The sequence below is a fragment of the Podarcis gaigeae genome (assembly GCF_964106915.1).
Source record: "Podarcis gaigeae genome assembly, chromosome: 15".
NCBI lineage: Eukaryota > Metazoa > Chordata > Lepidosauria > Squamata > Lacertidae > Podarcis > Podarcis gaigeae.
The window spans coordinates 15,377,597-15,400,930 of record NC_139692.1 but is presented as its reverse complement, the minus strand read 5'-3'; the positions used below and the strand labels follow the sequence as shown (position 1 = coordinate 15,400,930).

General features: G+C 43.1%; 1 pseudogene across 1 annotated transcript; it reads right to left on the bottom strand.

The window, feature by feature from the left end:
- Positions 1–7,015: 7,015 nt before the first annotated feature.
- On the bottom strand, positions 7,016–11,274 carry LOC310833000 (carbohydrate sulfotransferase 2 pseudogene; annotated as a pseudogene). Its single transcript has 3 exons — positions 11,155–11,274; positions 9,981–10,034; positions 7,016–8,067 (listed from the first exon to the last, which is right to left on the bottom strand). The product of its transcript is annotated as a carbohydrate sulfotransferase 2 pseudogene (transcript).
- Between the last annotated feature and the right edge of the window lie 12,060 nt (positions 11,275–23,334).

Here is a 23,334-nt window from a genome sequence, read left to right as displayed (position 1 = left end):
AAATGTATTCAATTAGAAACTTCAGCTGCCAGGAATATATTATTTGGTGCATATGCTGCCTGTGATCCCATGCTTTTCCTCCCCTCCTTATTTTTTTTATATATAAAAAATGGACTTGTTTGAGAGAGCAGAAGGAGAGGCTTGCATTTTAAATTTGCACATACTTTAAACTTTTATGGGTACTTCAAACAACCCAGATTAAAATTCTGTAGCCTCAGACTCTAAACCAAGAGGTGAATGTTGCACTGAGGTCTACAGCTCATTAGAAAGAAAGTTATTGGTAGAAGGGTAGTGGTAGGCAAAGATGATGTAGAAAGCTGGGATTTGTAAAACACAGTTGAAAAGCAGTGTTGCCAGTCCTTTGGAAGCAAACAAGAAGTCAAGAGCTGGTACCCATTGATCTGGAATGAAGCCTCAGACAAATAAAGCTTAGGTCTTTAGACTATGTTCAGAAACTGCATTGCTGAAGCTTCTAACTTTCCTGTAAGCTCTCATAGCCACACCTGTATACATAAAACCTGTATCTCATAAGAACATAAGAAGAGCCCTGCTAGATCAGACCATTGGCCCATCTAAGCCATTATCCTTTTCTCAGACTGGCCAACCAGATGCCTTTGGGAAGCCCATTAGCAGGACCTGAGCACAACAGCATTATCCCCTCCTGCTGTTTCCAGGTACTGGTATCCAAAAGCATAGTGCCCCTTACAGTGGAGACAGCAGCATGAAGCCATAGAATTAACCATGAAGGAGATTCCTGGGTCACCTTAAAACAAGGGTGGAACATCTATGGTCCTCCCAGATGTTGCTGGACTCCAGTAACAACAACAACTCCCATCAACCTCAGCCTGAAAGTCCAGTGACCCGGGATTATGGGAATTGGAGTCCAACAACATTTGAAGAGTCACAGGCTTCCTGGTCCTGCATTGAAACACTTTTCCTGATCGTTCGATGATCTTAGGGTTAGGTTAGGCTATTATTTTTGCATACTGCTTCCCACTAACAAGTCCTAAAATGATTTAGAAGAAAGTTGCCATAAAAATACAATAATAAAATTACAAATACAGATTAAAGAGCATTGACATACTTAATACAAATATCACTTACATTTCCCAAATGCCACAATCTTAGGTAAAATACGAAGGCTGCGTACAACAATATACATAAGCACTATTAAACATAATATATCATAAAATCAATACAAAATGACCATTGAAACAACTGGCTAGTCCTATAAAAAAAAACAAAGACCTGTCAACATGAAAATGTCTTCAGCAGATGCCTGAAAGTCAACAGCAAAGATTCCTGCTGAAAGAGTATTCCATGACACTGAATGCCTAACTTTTGCTAGAGGCAAGTTGAGCTAGTGGCGTAGCATGGGGGGTGCAGGGGGGGCCGGCCGCACCTGGCGCAACATCTGGGGGTTAGGGTTAGGGGGCGCAAATCCATGGGTTAGGGGGCGTAAATCCACGGGTTAGGGGGTGCAAATTACTTGCCTTGCCCCGGGTGCTGACAACCCACGCTACGCCACTGAGTTGAGCCTCTGTAACACAGGGGACAACTAACAAGGCAGCTTCCTCATTTGGTACAGTCATTCCTTGAATGGAGCTTTTCAGACTGAAGCTTCGATGCCTGAATGGAAGATTCATCTTTAACCAATCCCCTTTTAAGCCCTGTTCTGTGCCCAATAAGCATGGGACCCAATTGCCCAGCAGTGCTGTGGTCTATAAAAAAGGTAAAGGTACCCCTGCCCGTACGGGCCAGTCTTGACAGACTCTGGGGTTGTGTGCCCATCTCACTCAAGAGGCCAGGGGCCAGCGCTGTCCGGAGACACGGAAACGCCGTTTACCTTCCCACTGGTAAGCAGTCCCTATTTATCTACTTGCACCCGGGGGTGCTTTCGAACTGCTAGGTTGGCAGGCGCTGGGACCGAGCAGCGGGAGCGCACCCCGCCGCAGGGAAAGGTCGAACCGCCGACCTTTCGATCGGCAAGTCCTAGGCGCTGAGGCTTTAACCCACAGCACCACCTGCTGTGGTCTATAGATGGCAGCAAAATACTGGGCAAAGCTGTCCCATGAGCCTTTGCAAAGTGGAGGGGAAAGTCTATATAAGGCTGCTTTCCCTGGACCTCAGGGCCATTTTGTCTTGAGAGCTTCCCACCGTCCCATCCTCAGGTTTGAGAGTTCACTGAGCAATTTTGGGTCACTGGGCAAGACATGTTTCTCATCCCACACCTGATTGGCACTTGTTTAGGTTTTGGTTAGAACTTGCTTATTTGACTTTCACCACAGCAAGGTTAAAACAAAAAAAATTCCTTCCAGTAGCACCTTAAAGACCAACTAAGTTAGTTCTTGGTATGAGCTTTCATGTGCATGCACACTTCTTCAGATACACAGCAAGGTTAAACACTGTTCAACTCATATGGAACAGGTTTGGAGCAGTCCAAACCCAGCAGATCTATTCCATCAACATGGGGCTTGTGGAACAATGAACTGATCCCGGGACCCAATGCCATGTCCACTCTTTCCCTGCCTGCTGCCTGCTGCTGTCAATAAAGATTTGGCCCAATTTTATCCCATCACCATTCTACAGTCTTAATATATTGCTGCTCTCATGGGACACATAATGCACCTGCCTGGGCAAATGTGTTGTGGGAGGCAAGGAATTTGAAATCTTGCTCATGCCCTCTCAGTGAATGTTCATTTTTCTTTTTGGAAATGTTTGATCACGGAACCTGGAATTGTGATAATGCATTGCAACAGGGCATGGGAATGACTTTGCTGATGGGCAAGTCTGATCTTTGGTCTCTGCCAACTTGCCAGGGGTATCAGGGGTGTATCTCTGTTGCCACCAGGTTTTCCCCTTGTTCTTGTATCAGGTTGAAACATCACAAACACAGTCAAGTTGTTCCCTTTCTCACTGAGCCTGTGAACAGGAAAGCAGAGGCTTTTGGAAAGAAAGAAGTCTCTGTAAGAGCCGTTTGCCCCTTTGGCTTGATTCTGCCTGTGGCTCCAAAGAACTTTTAATAGAAATCTTCAGAACGGAATGGGCTACAGCTGTTTGCCTTGATAAATATATTTTATGCTACATGCCTCAGCTGCCATCTGTTTGCTGATATGAGCGTTTCTTCTCTGCAGCAATGGAAAAGCTTTCAGAGGAAATCACAAGAGATGATTTTAGTAGCAGGTATGGAGGGGGGAATGGAAAAACAAGCTGTGCCCATAGTGCTACTCTGCTATTTTGCCATGCCATTATTGCATGCAAAAGTACTGGCATGGGTGGGAGAGCAGGAGAATGATCTACCACTATGAGTGACCACTATATTGTTAATTCTAAAAACTGGATTTTTATTTTTTTTTTTGAAAAATGCTTTCCCCTTTCATGATAGCCAAGTGGGTCAAGTATTTCCAGAATGCTTGGGCATTGTTCAAAACTGCAATAACAGAAGCCCTGCTAGAATGTACATCACAGATCGGAAAATGTACCCCATAGCCAAGAGGATGCCAGCATGGTTGATGAGCAAAGTCAAGACAGCTATTAGAGGCAACAAGCATACAGATGGAGGTGATCTATTCAATGTTTTGTAAAATGCATGTGTTTATTCATAAGTCCAATCTACACCTTTTCCATATTCACCTGTGATTTATTTTTCAAAAACTGTACAAAATTTATGATCAAATATATACTGTATCTAAATACATGTGCAAATATATATTTAAATGTATATGCACATATTTAAATGTGTATTTTATTACAAAATGTGCATTTAAATATGTATTTTACCTCAATGTACATATTTGTAATGTATTTTGCCCCATAATATGTAATTTTTATGCATTCTTGAACATTTTTTGAGCCAATAAGTATATTGCAAGAAGTTCAGAGGATAATTAAGTTTCAATCTGTGCATCGTCCTGGAGGTGTAAATTAGTTCAGTTTACTTAAAAATGTGGACAGAATGAAATTATCTTCTACCTCTACTGTGAATACTCAATGCCAGGGAAAACAGAGGTGAATCATTATACTCATACCTTGCTTGTAAGTACTTACTGGTATTCACTGCTGTTGGAAACAGAAAGCTGAATAAGATGGACCTTGGTGTAATCCAGCAGCACAGTTTCTTATGCTTAGTGGCTTGATTTTGTGATGTGCCGAGTCAGAAAGCAGGGAGTGAATTAGCTACAAAAATTTACACATCATGACATTGGCTCCAAGATAATCTGTAGTACCAATTCGCAGCTAGCTACATTTTACTGCTCTTGAAAGTGTCCTCAGTTTTGAGAAGAGATGAGCCAAATTCTTACAGGAGTTACAGCATTTGATTCACAGCATCACAAACTGCCTAATGTGGAAAATGAACCCAGATTCAGATAGGGAGCCCTTGGTAGACAAGGAGATTGGTCATTCCAATCCCCAAAGAACATGCGCTGTGTCCAGCATTAGCTGCAGATGGGGAGGGGAAGGCCCCCTTTGGCAAGAGGCTCTCAGTGGGATGCCAAACCTGTACCTCCCAGTTCCTTCCCATTGTCACCATTGCCCATTCTCTTGCTCAATCCCTCTGAGCCCAATTTGCCCAGAAGCAGAGGGCAAGGCGTGTAGATGCTGTTGCTCCCTCTCCTTGCTCTTCCCACAGCTTGCACTAGGGCCATGCCCCAGCTTTGGCCAAATCCCAAACCAAATTGTGTCAAAACAGACCAGGGGAATGGGTTGGGGGTTAGGGGGTTGTGCACAGCCTCAGCTTGCAAAAACAGGAGCCACCAACCAAGAGGAGGTGGAGCAGGGTCAGTAGTATCCTTCTAGGACAAGGATCCTGGTAGATGAGGGATGGGAAACCTCAGAGCTGGAGGCAAAAGTGGCCTTCCTGGACTGTCCATCTGATCCTCAGAGCTCTCCCCAGGTGACACCATTCACTGGCCTTCCATCACACCCTAAGGTGTGATAATGCCTCTCACTTTTCTGGATGGAGGATAGTGAGAGGGAGGTGTAGTCTACTATGCAAATGTGAAATTTGCATTCATTGCTCTGTCTGCTTTTGCCTCTGGATCCAGTCACCACTGACCACATGGCCCTTAGAAGGTTGCCCAGAAGGATATCAGCTCTTGGGTTGAAAAAGGTTCCACAGTCCTACTTGATGATGCTAATCCATCATGGAAGCCCTAAGCATGAGACATACAAGCAAACCAAAGATTATTACTGAGACCAGCTCATATTATTCCTATCTTTCACCAGAACTGTAGAAGGCCTTTGTCACTGCCAGAAACTAATTCACATATTACACCTTAACCATGGTCAGGGTTCACATTTAAAAAATGATGTGAGAATAATAGAAATGTTCTGCAAAGAATGTTCAAAATTTGAAGAATGTCACTGCTGAAGTGTGAATGTCGAAAATCCTCAAATCAATTTTCTGAATTTCCAAAAAAAATCATAGATACATCAGTCACAGTTGCCAGCATCCACTGATGAATGTCTAACATGGGGATGACTACAGATGTTTTTGAACATACATAGAATTTTATTGGGGATTATCAACAGTCACTTCTGAAAGTCAATATTCAATAGATTTTTGGATGCTCAAAAGTTCAGCAAGCTGTGCCAGAAGTGGATCTGCAGACCTTTTGCTCATAGACTGGGAAAAGAAATAAGTTGTGTTTATAACCTCTTTGCATATTTAATTATTTAAAAATTGAATCCTGCCTTTCAATCTAGTGTTTCAAAGCTGTTAACAAGGAATCAAATGATAATAAAGCAGATTTAAAACTGCAAATAAGCATTGATAACAGCATTATGCATGTGTATGTTTTTAAAGAAGACTTAGCCTAGCGCCTAAAATCTACATATTAGGCTAGGTAAAAGGCAGGCTTCTTGCCCTCCTTGAGTTCTTTTGCCTGGCTAGTATGTGTCATTGAACAGTGAAGAAACCTCTGGGTATTGCATGGCTAGAACACCACCTGCTACACTAATATGTTACATTGGTTGCTCCAGCCATTTTTGCCTCTGACCCTATGCACCACTGGGAAATGGCCCCTAAGACAAAGCTGTGTCATGCCCCAGTAGACCTTCTACACTCTGGCTTCCAAAACTCCTTGCTAACCATAGCTACTGGAAATGAATGAGTTTCAGAGATTGCTTACTCACAAGCAGACCCCTTACTCATAAGAAGACTGCAGACTCTCGATCCATAGGTGTATACCATGTTGTTGAGGCTCTTCACTTTGGACCCAAAACTTTTGGTGCTGGCTCTCTCAAGTACTGAGGTAGCGGTGGCTCCACCCCCTCCTCTGACAGTTTCAGGGGTACCCTCAGCATTGGATCCAGGTAGCCATGGCTGCTCCTCAAAGTCCTCAATCTATGGGGTGTCTAGGTCATCTTCTGATGACTACATGTCTGGTACATGTTCAGAGCTAGGCAAGGCATGCTGTCCTTGGGAAGAAAGGATTCCCCATCTCTGATTTAGACAATATTCTGTTTCCCTAGAATCACCCAGGACCAGACATGACTCCCCACCTGAAGCATACTAAACGAAATGTAACAAACAAGAGGTAGAAGAGGACAAATTTCAATAAGGACTTCAACCCAGTGTGCAGCAACTGTGAAAAAGGTGAATTCCATGTTAGGGTTCATTGGGAGAGGAACTGCAAATAAAACTGCCAATATGATAATACTGTTATACAAATCTGTGGTGTGACCACGTTTGGAATTCTGTGCACAGTTATGGTTGCCTCACCTCAAAAATTGTACTGTAGAGCTGGGGAAAGGTTCAGAAAAGGGCAACCAAAATGATCAAAGGAATTGGAAAGTTTGCACTATTGGGGGCTTTTTTAGTTTAGAGAAAAGGCAAGTAAGAGGTGACATAAGAGAAGTGTGTTTTGTTTTGTTTTGGTTTTTTTGTTTTTGTTTGTTTTTTTCATTGTAAAATCAGCATATTTTATTGATTTCTTTATTAATATCACATTTAAACATTTATACAAAAGTCCAGTCCTCTGAATTCTGTTTTACAGAGTATTCCCCCCCCTTCCCTTCCTCCTTGCCACCCCAACCCTCCCCCCCCCAAAAAAAACCCCCAGTGCTTCAGCAATTGTGCAAGTCCTTCATGATCACCATCACAACAAGAAGTATGTGTGTAAAGGTTCTAGTACATACTGAATCACGTGCCTTGCACACTTTGGGAGAGAAAAGAGGCCCCACAAATACTCACTGGTGTGTGTGTGTGTTTTAAATTATTGACAGCCCAGCAATGGAGAAACATGGATGTATGTTATCCTCAATAGTCTCTGGAGCATTGTAGTGGTCTTCTTCAATGATATGTCCTCATGAAAGAGCCACGTTTTGCTTGCTCTCTGTCTCTCAGGTAAACATAATTCTCAGCAAAGTTGTAACCCACTCTCCAATCCAACCCCTTTCTGCAGAAGGCATGCAGCCCATTCACAACCTTGGCTTCCTGAGCAAGGTTTTGCTGAGGTCCTTGACTTCTTCTGGGCCATTGACTCTCTCATAGCCTAGAATGGCCATGGGCTGGTGGCAATACTCCTCAACTTGCTTGATCTGCAGAAAGCTTAGTGCTGTCCTTCAGGCATTCACTGCCTGGCTAGCATTCCTGGCAGAAACCACAAAGGGCTTGGAAGAGTATCCAGGCCCAGTGGTCATGTTGAGAGCAAACTTCTCCATCTCCGGGCTCACCGCCAGGTTGACAAACCCGTACACCTGCCGCAAAGTCTTGATGGGGTCCACTACCAGGTCCTCATAGCAGACGGCCATGTAGTTACCCTTTAGCCAGTCAGGCGGGCGCAACGCAGTTTGCAAGGTCTTGGCCATGCTCCCACAGATCACCTCCATGGCCCCTAGGGCGTGGTAGTCGGAGCCACCTCCCCCTTCCTTCTTGCTGTTCAGCTTATGGCCAGCATCCAGGAAGGGCATGCGATGGATCCGGGGGTCCCTGCTCCTCACCACCTGCAGGCTCTCACGGATCAGCCTGTGGCGGGACTTGATCCTGGAGCTGGCCTTTGTACCCCACTCTTCGGCTGATAGCCGAAGAATTGATGCTTTTGAATTATGGTGCTGGAGGAGACTCTTGAGAGTCCCATGGACTGCAAGAAAATCAAACCTCTCCATTCTGAAGGAAATCAGCCCTGAGTACTCACTGGAAGGACAGAACCTGAAGCTGAGGCTCCAATACTTTGGCCACCTCATGAGAAGAGAAGACTCCCTGGAAAAGACCCTGATGTTGGGAAAGATGGAGGGCACAAGGAGAAGGGGGAGACAGAGGATGAGATGGTTGGATAGTGTTCTCGAAGCTACCAGCATGAGTTTGACCAATGGAAGACAGAAGTGCCTGGCATGCTCTGGTCCATGGGGTCATGAAGAGTCGGACACGACTAAACGACTAAACAACAACAACCCCACTCTTCAGCCCCAAAGGCTCTCAGAGTGGCTTACACACAATAAAAACAAAACAGTCCCTACCCGCAGGCTTACAATCTTAAAAAAAACTACATGCAAGGAAAAAGGTGCAGGGAGGTAAGAGGGAAAAATCAAACCTCAGACACCAATTTATAAACAGTTGTTCCTGTAACAACCATCTGGCATAGTGCGCTTTTAGCAAAGTTGGTGAAATGAGCCTTCCTTGAGCTGTGCACTCATAAAATGTTATTCACACGTAACATTCAAGTGTATAATATTTAGCATGGCATGAAGAAAGTGGATAGGGAAAAGTTTTTTCTCCCCATCTCATAACACTAGAACTCATGGATATCCAATGAAGCTGAAAGATAAAAGAAAGTACTTCTTCTCACAGAACATAGTGAAATGATGCAAATCACTCCCATGGCAGACAGTAATGGCCATCAACCTGGGTAACTTATAAAAAGAATTGGACAAATTCATGGAGGAGAAGGTTATTGATAGCTACTAGCTCTTCCTCTACAGCTGGAGGCAGTGATGCTTCTGAATACTAGCTGATGTTAACCAGTGGAGTGAGGCTCAGATCCTGTTTGCAGGCTTCCCACAGGCTTCTGGTTGGCCACCATGAGAATAGAATAATGAACTGCAATGACCATTGACCTGATCCATCAGGCTCTTTTTATGCTCTTGTGTTCTTATCAGCTTGAAAAGCTGGACAGCTGGACAGACAGTGGTACCTCGGGTTACAGACGCTCCAGGTTACATACGCTTCAGGTTACAGACTCTGCTAACCCAGAAATAGTACCTCAGATTAAGAACTTTGCTTCAGGATGAGAACAGAAATCGTGCTTTGGTGGCGCGGCGGCAGCAGGAGGCCTCATTAGCTAAAGTAGTGCTTCAGGTCAAGTTTCAGGTTAAGAATGGACCTCCGGAACGAATTAAGTACTTAACCTGGTGTACCACTGTATAGAAGTTGAGATGAAATCCCACAGTATCACTCCAAATGTCTGACTTTCAGCTACAATGCAAAAAGTCACACACACACACACACACACAGAGAGAGAGAGAGAGAGAGAGAGAGAGAGAGAGATGGTAAAAAAAAATAAACTCCCCCTAAACATGCACCCACAGCTATTTCTGAGGCCTGGTGACTATATATGTAATGGCAGTAACTGGCTCTTACTTCAGTTTTATTTAACTCTAACAACTTGCATTCTCCCTTTGTAAGGCAATATTCTCCCCTCCCCATCCCACAAAAGGAGACCTTGCTTTATCTGCAACAGGGTGCAGTTAATTGCCACTTCCAATAGCCTTTCCAGAGACCCAGAGTAGAGAAAATAGCACTGAATTAACCTTGAATGTCAAAGCAGAGGGAATAAAACAACTTCAAAGAAATCAGAGGTGGGAAATTACCCTTAAATAGGCATTAATGGGGAAAGGAAAGGAGTTGAACACATGGTAAAGCAAATTGCCCCTGGTTGGCCTTTAGTGCAATGGGGCTTCCTGGGGTTGGAGCCTCCATTTGCCTGGATTGGAAAGTAAAGGGGTTGGGGAAAGTTTGGTTAACAGCAAATGAGACTCACTTTGTTTGTTGTTTTGGGTGCCTTTGCACATGCCTGAGCACGCACTGCAGTCATCTGTTAAGACAGGACAAAGGAAATTCTTCTTCACACCAATAGGTCATTCCTGTTTGAAAGGCACTGCCACAAGGTGTAGTGAAGACCACAGCTTTAAGAGAGAAGTAGATCAAGAGTGGGGAATATTTTCAATCCGAGAGCTGCATTCTCTTCTGGGCAACCTTCCAGAGGCAACAAACCAATAGGGTTGGGGCTAGAGGCAGAATTTTCATGAGGACTGTTTTTTAAAAATTCAAACATGTGGGAATGTGATGAGGTCTACTTCAGAGTGAAAAAACATGAAAAATAGAGAGATGCCTAAATTTGTCCATGCTGAATGAAAACCTAATTAGTAAAAATCAATGGTAGAGAAAGTCTACAACCTTCATGGACTGTGTGTTACCTTCTTTGAAGCATCTTGATTAACTAAGATTTTGGTCTTCTCCAGGAAGGCTCATCTTACATTCTAGTTGCCCACATAGTGAGGGGATCCCCTTGGTCTCGTTTTCATTTTCTGTTCCCATTTTTATTTCCTAGTCTTCCTGGATCCTGCATCTCTAAACTAGGGAGTGACCATTTTATTTCATTCAGTGGTTTGAGGAAGTCTTGCATTTCTTACGATATGCTACATGAAGGCCTGGACTCATTTGAATTTTTTGGAATGTTTTCCTCCTTTTAGAAACTTTTCAACTCTTTTCCGCCTGAGATGCTCCAAGCTCAGAGCCACAGACCATCTCCCATTAGGGGGAATGCCATTTAAGTGAGTTTCATTATATTACGAGACATTTCCCAGTGCAAATCGGCAATTTACGGTAGCTCACCTTTACGTTAAATGAGTTCTCATCCCCCTGAGTTATTAATAGAATGCCCTTTTCCATTAGCCTTGTCCTTTTCCAGCTCAAATGCCCCTCTCTTCTTACTTTCAAGAAGACATCATCCAGCAAAGAGTCTTTCAAGAGGACAGTATGGCTGCATGGTGGGAAAGAGGTGTAGGACAAAAGAGAGGTTGAGAAGAATTAATAGGGGCACATTTCCCTTTTCTCCCAACAGAGGTCATCATACAAGGTGACCAAAGCAGTGGCCAAAACCAGACCTAAATCCTAATTGAAATGAATCAAAAATCAGTTTCCTCCATAAGTACCTGGATCTGGTCCACGACCTCCTGCTCAATAACCTTGCCCAAGTAGGCGAGACTGGCAACTGACCGATAGTTACTTAGATGTTCTGAATCCAGGGAGGGTTTCTTGAGTGGTTTTACCATTGCCACATTCAAGCAGGCAGAGACCACCCCCTCTCGCAAGCAGGCATTAATCACCTCTTTGGCCCAGCCAGCTGTCCCCTCCTTGCTAATTTATATCGGGGGGCAAAGGTCCAGAATGTAAGTGGTTGCCCTGACTGATCTATGCACCTTGTCCATATTCTCAAGACTTACTAACTGAAACTCATCCAATAAAACAGGACTAGACAGTGCTCTGGACACCTCTTGAGATTCAACTGCTACAACAGTGGAGTCAAGGTCCTGGTGGATGCAAGCAATTTATCCTCAAAATGCTTTGCAAATCAGTCACCTCCTTAGGACCAGAGTATAAAAGGCCCACACTACTCAGAAAAGCTCCACTGGGCAGCAGAATGAGGATGCAATGGAAGCAGCAAAGTATGCCTTCTTTGCTACCTTCACTGTTACTGGGTAGGCTTGATGATGTGCCCTCACCAGTGTTTGATTGCATTCAACTGGATTTTTGCTCCACTCATGTTCAAGCCATCTCCCAGCTTCTTTCCTCACCTAAGCTCTGGAGTATACCAGGGAGCCAAACAGGATCCACAAAGTGGGAGACTGCTCTCAGAGGCAATTGTGTCAATGGGTCAAGCTATTTGAATGTTCCAGAGGTCTGCCAGGGCTTCAACAGAAGCACCATTCATATCAACCAGAAAATCCCCCAGAGACACCTAGAAATTCATTGGATTCATCAGCCTCCAAGGGCAGACCATATTAATAGATCTCCCACCTCTACAGAGAGAAAAGGGTGCTGAAAGCCTAAAACTCAACAGGAAGTGATCTGATCATAACAAGATACTGATGTCAATATCCCCTACTTTCAGATCACCCTCTTCCTGCCCAGTTGAGTAAACAAGGTCCAGAGAGGATGAGAGAGGCCCATTGAGCTTCTTATTATCCCCACCTTTCTGGTCATTCGAAGCTTCTCTGACAATTTTCCATATGAATGCAACCTGATTTAGTGGAGGAAAGATCACTAGGCAGGTAGCTTGATACTGCAATAGGCTGAATTCAGTACCAAATATACTCTGAGAAGTGACTTTCATATGCTCTCAGGAACATTATCTCATTTTCTCAGACTGTTATTTTCCCTCTCTTTCCCCTCTTCCTTCTTCAAGACCTATATTCTTCCCAACCTGTATTTTCAACCCCTATTCATGCCTTTCTTAGCAACTACCACCTGCGTCTGGAAAAAAAAGAAGACACATCTCACAGCTTGAGAACTAGTGTTGTTATTTTCCATCGTGATGTTTCGGGCCAAGAGCTCCTGAGTTCTCCCTTTGTAGGGTGGATGTTATATGTCAAAAACCTCAATCAGGATGGGAGACTTCACTTTTTAAAGTTCTGGTTGATGTCCCCAGGGATTAGAAAACAACATTTTTAAAAACAGATTTAACTGAATAACAGAATTAGGGTTGCACTGAATAGATGCCGGTTTCAATGTGAGGTCATAACTTGCTCAGAGGACAACATGGATGAGGAGTCTCCATCTCTGCTACCAGATCTTTCCAGACCAAAAGACATGGCTTTATCTTCAGATTCAGAAGCCTCACTTCCAGGGGGGCCTCGTTGCCCCCATGGCAAAGCAGCAATGGCCACAGTTCATTTTTCAGCTTGCTGAAAAAAGCAACCAGTGCTCTTCTCAGAGTTCTGACTTTGCCTCACCTCAGTGTGACATTGTCTCACCTGAACATGACTCTGCCACATTTGTTGCTATGCAGCCATGCTAAGAGATAGCCCTCTGACCTCTGAACTCAGCCAGGGAAGGACAGGACATCCTCCTTTCTGGATGGGTAATGCCAACCAGACAGGAATCATGTAGTAATGCCAACCAGACAGGAATCATTTTCTGAGAATCCTCCGGAAAACAATCTCTCAAAGGACCTGTTGATGGCATTCTACCATTGCACTGTGGAGAGTGTACTAACTTATGGTCTGTGCGTGTGGTTTGGGAGCTGCACGGCCAGGGAAAAAACAATGCTATCCAGGGTTGTAAAGACTGCAGAGAGAATTATTGGGTGCACTCTTCCCACCTTAGATCAAATCTATGCTGCCAGGTGCCATAAGAAAGCGGCAGAGATAGCACATGATAGTACGCACCCCGGAAATGATCTCTTCAGCTTCTGCCTTCTGGAAGAAGGTATAGGGTAATAAAGGCCAGGACTAGCCACCTGAAAAACAGTTTCTACATTAATGCAATTCTGGTTCTAAACGCAGCATAAGGGGTCTCTGTAGTATAGTGTATTTTAAAATGGGGTTTTAGAGTTTTTAGGGGTTTTTGAATGTTTTATGTAGTTTTTATGTAGTTTTATGTAGTTTTATGTAGTTTTTCAATTTCATTGTTCCGCAAGAGACAATGACAATAAAGATATCGCATCGTATCATATCGTAAATGAGATAGCATCAGAGTATTTTGAGGCATCTCTAAATAAAGCATGAGACTCTTAATCTCAGGGTTGTGAGTTTGAGCCCCATGTTGGGCAAAAGATTCCTGCATTGCAGGGGGTTGGACTAGATGATCCTTGCAGCCCTATCCAACTCTACAATTCTACGATTCTAACTTTTTTCATTGGGAGCTAAACAATACCCCAACCCAAAAGTCTGTTCAGCTACCTTGGCTTTCATAGCTGGTCAGTCAGAGCCCACCCTCCTAGACCAAGAGGAAGAGGCTGGCAAGACCAGATCCCCCAAGATGTATAAATATGAAAAAAAATTAAACAAATTAACAGGTGTTTCCTCTGACTTTAACTTATGTCTTATCTCTGACCTTGTTTCAGTCTGTGCATCATCTCCATTTATTCCCACCTTTGGCACACTTCCCAAAATCCAATTTTGTACATTTTGTACTCCATTTGGGCTGATTTAATTGAACTTATATTATCCCATAAACAAAGCATTACATAGTGGAAAGCGGAACTAACAAAGTAAAATGGCTGGCTATTCCCAATGCTCTACATTAGATAGACAGGACATTAGTACTCAGTTAGGCCTGCCAGGTGCCAATCAATGCTCAGCACTATGGGTGGTCATCAGGGAGTGCAGTCCAGCATTGGCTTTATATCCATAAGCACAAGCTTCCCTTTTGCTTGTTATGAAGCCAGATGGGCTCTGGGGCAGATTCTGGAATCTGTGGGGGAACTGGCTGTCAGTCCATGTGGGCCAAAAGAAATGGTCTAGTCAAATGAGATAATAGTCAAGATCCAAAGCAGCATTCAGGGGAGGAGAACAAAGCTTAGCAAATGCCCAAGACTTCAGATGTGCTGCCCAGACTCAGGGGCAAGTTCTGGCTGGGAGCCATGCAATTGGTGTGGAGGCCTCCAGTACTATGATTAATACATCAAGGCTGGGAAGTTCTGCAAGAACAGTCGGTTCATTGGAAGCATGGGGAATTCTATGGTCTTCTGGGTGTGTGTGTCTGTCTTGCTTTCCCTGTGCTTGAGGATTCCCTCAGCTTTGGGGTTTGGGCAAGATTGGACCCCAACACCTTCTCAACAGTGCCAAATCTTGGGTCCACGCATTACACTTTCAGCTATAGTCCTAAGGCATTTCAAGTGTAAAGCATGAATGTGATAAATATGTTGGCAAACACTTGGATCTCATGAGTACATCTACCAGGCATCCATGATTAATTGACTTGGGACTCAGCCATCTTAGTCATAAAACAGCATTTTGAATTCATTCTTAACATGCAACACCAGATGGTGATGGAGAGCAACAAAAATTATTTGTGATTTTCCATAGCAGTTTTCCCCCCTTTTGTTACAATTATTTAATTTCAGACTTATTTATAGATACCCTTGGTATCAGCAGAGTCAGGATGACTCTGAAACAATCTTTAGAAGGTTACAGATTCCAGGACTACAGGGAATATCAGAGGGATACAAATTTTGATGGTTGTGTTCTACCTCCAACATCAGAGACAGCATACATCTGAATTCAAGACGGTTGAATTTGTCAAGTTTGGTTTCTCTCAGTTTCTCATGTTTCTAGTCCTAAGTTTAGTTTTCTGTATTTTGCCTTTTCCTTTCTTAAAAAGTCCTCATGAAAATTCATCATGATTTTAGTGTGATTTCTCCAGCTAGACAAAATTTGCTATGCAATCTTGCCCAGTCTAAACATTTCCGTAATGCAATTTCGCTTTAATGCAATTTTGTATGCTGTTTTCAGTCACATATACATTTTTATTCACACTTTACCATATATATGAATTTTTGTACAAAACTGAGAAAAGTATGGCTGTGTTTCCTTTTGTGTATTGTTTCAGAAAGTGTGAATTAAGTTGGCTCCCTTAATTACTATTTTTTGAAATAATTTTAATTTGATTTTTTACAAATTCATTCATACAAGTAGTATTATCAAAAATATTAAACTCTACCCAAGATTCTTCTGAATCTCAAGACTGTTAGGGTGTGAAACCTAAGACGCTGGCAAGTTAGCAATGTCATGTGACTTTAAGTAGTCAAGCTCGTTAAGTTGTTAAGTTGCTCAGTATATAAAGAGTGTTTGTTTTCTCTGCCTGCGGGGCATGAAGCAAACATGTCTGAAAGCTCCGGAGGTGTTTCTGTTATCTGTCTGCAATAAACCTGTCTTTGGAAAGACAGGCTTCCCTGTGTCGTTATTTCTTTGCTGCTGAGACTCTGAAGCTTGTACTGCAACAAGAACCTCTGCACTGGACTTAATTAATACTCTGCAAAGAGAACTGTTGCTGGTTGCGCAGCGGAAGCATTTACTGGACCAGTACACAGACTCTCTTAGGTTATGGGCCCAGCACGTTTCTACAGCTGTATTGTGTGCAGAGAAAGTGAAAGCAGCTTTCGGATGAGAGAAGACCGGCTTGGTCGTAAATCCAGCTCTTAAAGGAACTGAGAGGCTGCAGAAAGTTGAGAGAGCTGCGTAAGTGAAGATTTACAGCTTCATTAGCTGCAAAAGGCTAGCTTGACCTCCCGTTCTGTTTTTGTTTTGTTAATAAAAACAGAGGACGGTGGTAGGTTGCTAGTGAAGAGACGGAGGAAAAAAAGTTTAAAAGGCTTCAGAGGAGGCTGGAGGCGTCTGAAAAGTGAGTAAAACAAATCCCAAGGGGAAAGAGAAGCAAGGGCACACAGAGGGAGTAGCAGCAGACCCCAAGAATGGCAGTGGAAAATTTCCAGGTTCCCTTTACAAAGTTGAACTCTGCTAATTACGTGCAGTGGTCTAAGAGGGCTCAAGTCTGGTTGGAAGCCAGAGAAGTGTGGGCTGACTATGTCCAGAGGCGAAAGCCGTTTGTGGCTGTTGCAGCAGATGCCACAGCAGAGCAAGAGGCTGCTGCACATGCTCAGAACAGGGAACATGATAAAATGGACACTAAAGCTAGATGCATGTTGATGGTATCGATAGACGATTCCCAATTACCTCATGTGGAAAATTTAAGGTCTGCATTTGAAATTTGGGAAGCTCTTAGGCGAATTCACCATAGAGCCACGCCCGGAGAGAAGGTGAACATTATACATGCTTTGTATGAGTTGAAACTGAAGCCAGGGGATAGTGTGGTTGAACACACGTCACAGATGACTGAGTATTTCAACCAACTGTCATCTCTAGGTGTGAATTTTCCTGAAAATATTAAAGTTTATACTCTGCTTAGCAGCCTGCATGCAGGGTTTGAAAACTTAGTACTAACTTTACAAGTTTTGCCAGAGGAGCAGCTGAATATGAATTATGTGACTGGTAGATTGTGTGAGCAAGAATATCAACATCATCGAAAACGTAGTGATAATTCAAATACCCCAAGGGTTGGATGTTCAGATAATTCCCAGTGTGGGGGAACTAGCAGGCAGAGCTGTAAGGAAGCCTCACAAGTGTCTGCTATGGCCAGCAAGTCATGTTTTCGATGTGGCAGCAGGTTTCATTTGATAGCAAAGTGTCCTGAAAAGCAACAGGAATTTCAACAGTCCAAGGTCAGTTTCCGGAGCTACAGGGGAAGACGAAGTGAGAGCTACAAGAATCAACGACCCAGAGGGGGAGCAGGTGCTGATAAGGGACTATCTGCAATGGCAGCACAACAGAGTCCTAAAAGGAGCCAACAAACCTTGAAGTGGATAATTGACAGTGGAGCCAGTCACAGTTTAGTTCCAGCGACATCTAGTGGCAGCTTGAAGAACTGCAAGACATTGCCAGTTGCAAAAACTGTGACTATAGCAGACAATAGTAAACGAGAAATGAGCCTTAAAGGCACAATTTATGTTAATTGTTTGCAAACTAACCTTCCTGTTCTTGTTCTTCCAGGAATGAAGAATGGACTTTTGAGTGTGTCATGCCTGGTAAAAAGTGGTTTTAAGGTTGAGTTTGAAAATGATGTGTGCACCATTTCGAAACAGGGGAAGGAGCTAGTTAAAATTCCCTGTGAGGATGGGCTTTTTGTTTTGGATGAAGAGCAGTTAGCAGCAGGTAGATGTTCAACAGGTGAAGCGCAAGCTAAGTGTGTAAATAAGGCTCCTCATACAGGTTGTGCACATCTACTACACAGAAGGTTAGCTCATATATGCTTTAAGTATGTAAGCAAGATGCCAGATTTAGCTGAGGAGTGTAACATTAAACCCTGTCCAAATTTTCTGGATTGTTGTGCTTGTAAACATGCTAAGGTTAAGACATGTAACTATCCTAGATCTGACAGAGTAAGCAAGAAACCCTTTGAACTTGTGCACACAGACGTGTGTGGCCCTATGCCAGTCAAATCGCTTGGAGGTGCGAGATTTATGCAAATTTTGGTGGATGATTTTTCAAGGGCTAGTTGGGTTTTCTTTCTGAAAGAAAAATCGCAAGCAGCTTCCATCCTGATGGATTGGATTGAAGAAGTCGAATGTAAATTTAACACCAGGGTGCGTAAAATACAATCAGATCGTGGTGGGGAATATGTGAACCACACGCTGGAGACGTGGATAAAAAGGAAAGGTATAGTTCATAGACTTACCAATCCCTATTCACCACAGGAGAATGCAGTTGCTGAAAGAAAATTTCGAACATTACAGGAAGCCATTGCTGCTTTGCTATTTGATTCTGGACTTCCACAGCGGTTTTGGGCTGAGGCTGCACTGTATGCGAATTATACTTTTAACAGAGTGTACAATAGCACAGTAGGCAACACTCCTTACTTCATGCTATTTGGAAAAAAACCAAAAATTGATCATCTAAGAGTTTTTGGTTGTCGTGCTTATGTGCTGGTGCCTAGGGCACAACGTAGGAAAGGCGATCCTAGATCTAAAGAAATGCTTTTCTGTGGTTATCAAGCAAACACAAAAGGTTGGAGATTTGTGAATGTAGAAGGCAATCAAACGAAAATCACAATCAGCAGAAGTGCGGAATTTTGTGAACAGGATGGTTGGAATAAAATTCATGGAAATCCTGACATACTATTTGACGTGGTGAACAGTAACAATGAAACTCAGGCCCCAGGGCAGGTATTAGTTCCAGAACAGGCTGAGGAATTTGAGTCTGAGGACAAGGGTGAGAAATCGTTTAGTTCACCCAAGTCTGTAAAGTCAGAATCTTCTAGCTCTTCTAGTTCACCTGTACAGCAAGAGAGACGTGTAAAGTCAGAATCTTCTAGCTCTAAAAGTTCACCTGTACAGCAAGAGAGTGTAAAGTCAGAACCAGAAAGTTCTTCAACTACTAGTGACAAACAGGTGACGACTAGTGATTCTGGGTCAGAGCGGGAAACTGAAGGAACATCACAGGAACTGTTAAGGCGTTCCAAGCGTGCCAACAAAGGTATACCTCCTGAAAGGTACCAAGCTATTAGTGTTTGGGCTGGTTTGGCAAATTGCGAACCTGAAAGTTTTGAGGAGGTTGAGCAATTACCCCAGGAGGAGGCCAGTAGGTGGCGTGAGGCCATGCAAAAAGAGTTGAATTCTATGAAAGAACTGGGTGTGTTTTCCATCACCAAACTGCCAGAAGGTACCAAGGCAGTAAGTTGTAGGTGGGTGTACAGGATAAAGACAACAGCGATGGGGAAACCAGAGTACAAAGCAAGGCTTGTAGCTCGAGGTTTTACGCAAAGAGAGGGGTTACATTATTCTGAAGTCTATGCGCCCACTTCAAGGAGTGAAACCCTACGGGCACTATTAGCAGTTGCTGCTCAGAAAGGGTTCAAAGTGAATCAATTTGATGTCTCTACAGCTTATCTTCATTCAGACTTGGCTGAAGAGCTCTATATGGAGCTACCGCCAGGATTGAAAGTTGGTAAATCAAATCAGGTATGGAAACTACATAAATCTATTTATGGACTCAAGCAATCTGCTCATAATTGGAATGAGTGTTTGAATGACGTTTTGGTAGGCATTGGTTTTAGCAGGAGCAAGGCTGACAATTGCTTATATTTCAGAGGTTCAGGAGATGCTCAAGAATCTTTGCTTGTTTATGTAGATGACCTGATTTATACTTCAAAGACACAAGAACAAGTAAAAAAACTAGCCAAAGAGTTAAATAAACACTTCAAAGTTAAGAATCTTGGTGATGTAAAGGTCTATCTTGGTGTTCAGATAGATAGGACCAAAAATGGCAGTTTTCTACTGAATCAAAAAGGCAAGATATTGCAAATGTTGAAAAAGTTTGGCATGACAGAGTGTGCAGGTGTTAGAACACCAATGGAAATGGGTTTTGTAAAAGACAATGAGTTCAAGGATAGTGCTGAATTCAAGCGTGCTGAAATCTTTCAGTCAGCACTGGGAAGCTTACTTCATCTTTCGCAATGGAGTAGACCAGATATTGCTTACGCTATTAACTTACTCAGCAGAGAAGCTGCAAAACCTAGTGTAAATGCATGGAAAGGAATTCAAAGAGTGTTAAGATATTTACAATACACCAAAGATTTTTGCCTTGAATTATCTTCTGAAGGACAAGCACAGATTACTTGTTGGGCAGATAGTGATTGGGGAAATTTAAAGGATAGAAAATCAGTGTCTGGCTGTGTAATAAAATTTGGTAACTCTCTGATTGGGTGGAGATCCAAGAAACAGAACCTGATTGCTTTGTCGTCAACAGAAGCTGAGTTCTGTGCCTTATCTGAGTTATGTAGAGATCTAGAATTTTACAAATGCTTGGCACAAGAGATGTATGAAAAGGCCATCACTCCAATCACTGTATGGGGTGATAATCAACCGTGTCTTAAGTTAGCACAAAATGGGCAGTTTAAAGGTCGTACAAAACATTTGGATATCCGCTTTCAAAATGTTTGTCAAACGGTAAAAGCAGGAATTGTTAAATTAAATTACTGTCCCAGTCATGAAAATCAAGCTGATGGTTTTACAAAACCGCTTGGGTTTCAGCGGCATGAAAACTTTTGTGAAGAAATGGGTCTGAAGTAATTTTGTTTTTTGTATTGCCAGCGAGAGGGGGTGTTAGGGTGTGAAACCTAAGACGCTGGCAAGTTAGCAATGTCATGTGACTTTAAGTAGTCAAGCTCGTTAAGTTGTTAAGTTGCTCAGTATATAAAGAGTGTTTGTTTTCTCTGCCTGCGGGGCATGAAGCAAAAATGTCTGAAAGCTCCGGAGGTGTTTCTGTTATCTGTCTGCAATAAACCTGTCTTTGGAAAGACAGGCTTCCCTGTGTCGTTATTTCTTTGCTGCTGAGACTCTGAAGCTTGTACTGCAACAAGAACCTCTGCACTGGACTTAATTAATACTCTGCAAAGAGAACTGTTGCTGGTTGCGCAGCGGAAGCATTTACTGGACCAGTACACAGACTCTCTTAAAGACTTCCCTCCTCCTCTTCATGGGTTCTTTAACTAACTTTTTAAGCTGCATATCATGGATCTGTCTAGTTTATCACCCTCTATTGTATCCAAAGTCTATGCATCATTGCAAGAGTTATTTGAAGCCTGTCAAAGAATTCAAGTGTTTACAGTGGTCTTTCAAGTACATTATATATTTATTCCATTCCTTTTTGAAGTTTTGATCCTCCTGATTTCTGATTTTCCTGGTTAATCTTGCCATCTCTGCATTGTCCAATAATTTCATCTGCCAGTCTACCCTAGTAGGTATCTTGTCATCTTTCCATCTCTGGGCAAGGAGCATCCTTGCAGATGTTGTAGCGTTCATAAACAATCTTTTGAGTTCCTTCGGTATCTCTGCACCTACAATTCCTAACAAAAAGGTTTCTGGTTTTTAAACAAACATTATTTTAAACATTTTTTTTTCAATTCAACATATATCATTTCCCAGAATTCCTTTATCACTTTAAGTTGGCTCCCTTAAAATGCATTCCCCCCCCCAGCCCTATTCTGAACCCCAGTTGCTGGGAAATGGGGAGAGTGTTGTTACATTCAGGTCCTGCATGTGGACTTCCCATAGACATCTAGCTGGCCGCTATGAAAACAGAGTTCTGGACTAGATGGGCCTTTGGCCTGATTCAACAGGGCTCTTATGTTCTTGGGAGACAGAGCAGCCTACCCATGAGGCAGGATGAAGTGCGTGCCTCAGGAGGTAGAAGCAAAAGAGTCAGGGCTCTGCCCATTCCACTTCCAGTGCCGAGAGGGAGGCATTCCATTGCATGGTATTCCTGGCACACATCACTGCCACTCACCTTCCTCCCCTCAGACAGAGAAGCTGAGCAAGTGGTAGTGATTTAAGGAACATCCCAGCTCCCACCGAATTCGGCAAGAGAAAGGCGCAGCGGCAAAAGGAGATACAGTGGCAGAATGGGCCGGGGGCAGGAGCCTCAGGTGGCAAAATGGGAAGGACCACACTTGTTAGGAAATCTCAGGGTTTTCTTTTTCCTAAGAGTGTAAGATTTGAATGTTTTCTCCGATGCCCCTTGCCATCAAAATCTGAGCATCAGAGATGACACCTTGTCTTCCAGTAAACATCTCATCATTGTGATTATCACCCGCTGCACCAATCACTGTCTACATATATCTGTCCATTTCTTCTCTGCACTCAAACCTCACTCAAGATTCCTCCCTGCCAGAGGTTGCTGAACACAGGTGCTTGTTATGTCGGCGAACATAAAAGCGCCAATGAATTATTCCTTTCACTAAAGCCAAGCTGAGAGTCATTGGCCTGTGGTCTTGTAAAATTAACGTGCTCTGCAATAAATAATGACACTGTAATGGGTTGTCATTGATGGCTTTTTGGAAAAGGCTTGGTGCATAAGAGCAAATGTTTCAATGGCCAGTAATTGAAATTAAATGAAACCCGTCAATGTTAGGCTTCCGGTGACCCACGCTAGGACAAAAATCTATCACGTACTGGGGGGAAATATGCTGTCTCTCAGGAAGGATACAGTGAACAGAATGCTCTTTGCCTGCATGTGGCTTGATTGGTTGTGGCTTAGGGCAACTTCAGAAATTTAGCCAAATCAAGTGATGTGGGATGGCCACTTTGGGCTGCAAGTCAGTAGCTGCATTAAAAAACACACAAAAAAACTTTTTAGAAAATCTTTCATTTGACCAAAGATCTCTGCACGTACAAATACTGTGAGATGTAATCCATTGGTGCAGTCAAATGCAACATTCCTTATTTCCCTAAAGTGGGCACAGGCAGGGGGACATCCAGTCAGTGTAACTTCCTGTTCTAGTGGTCTGGAGTTTCCTCTTCATGCATGTGATCTGGGAGATGAGCGTGGCCCTGGCTGACTCCTTAAAAGAGCCGAGTCATGCAGCCAATTTCTTTCTCCAGTTCGACTTGATATTGCTGTTGTCTTGTTCTATCTTTTGCTGCCATGCTACTTACTCTCCTGCAGCCATTTTGTGTTCTATTAATGTAATTTTTGCTGTCTGCTGGCTCTCAGCCAGCAGCACATGAGTTCAGTCTTCCTATGAGATTAACCCACGGTTTCTTTGTGTAACTACCAGGTAAAGCCTGCCTTTCAGGGATCATATCGTGAACTGAAATGTGAGTAAACTTTTTGTTACTTTATTCTCATGTCTTTATTCTTTTAAGAGGAAATAAAGTGGACACCAGGGAATAAACTTAATTAAGAGATTCAAACAAATCTGCAAACTAGCTTTCAGCTATATTGAGGGGAATCTGCTCTGCTACATCACTTACCAGTGTGAGTGAAGGAAGGATAATA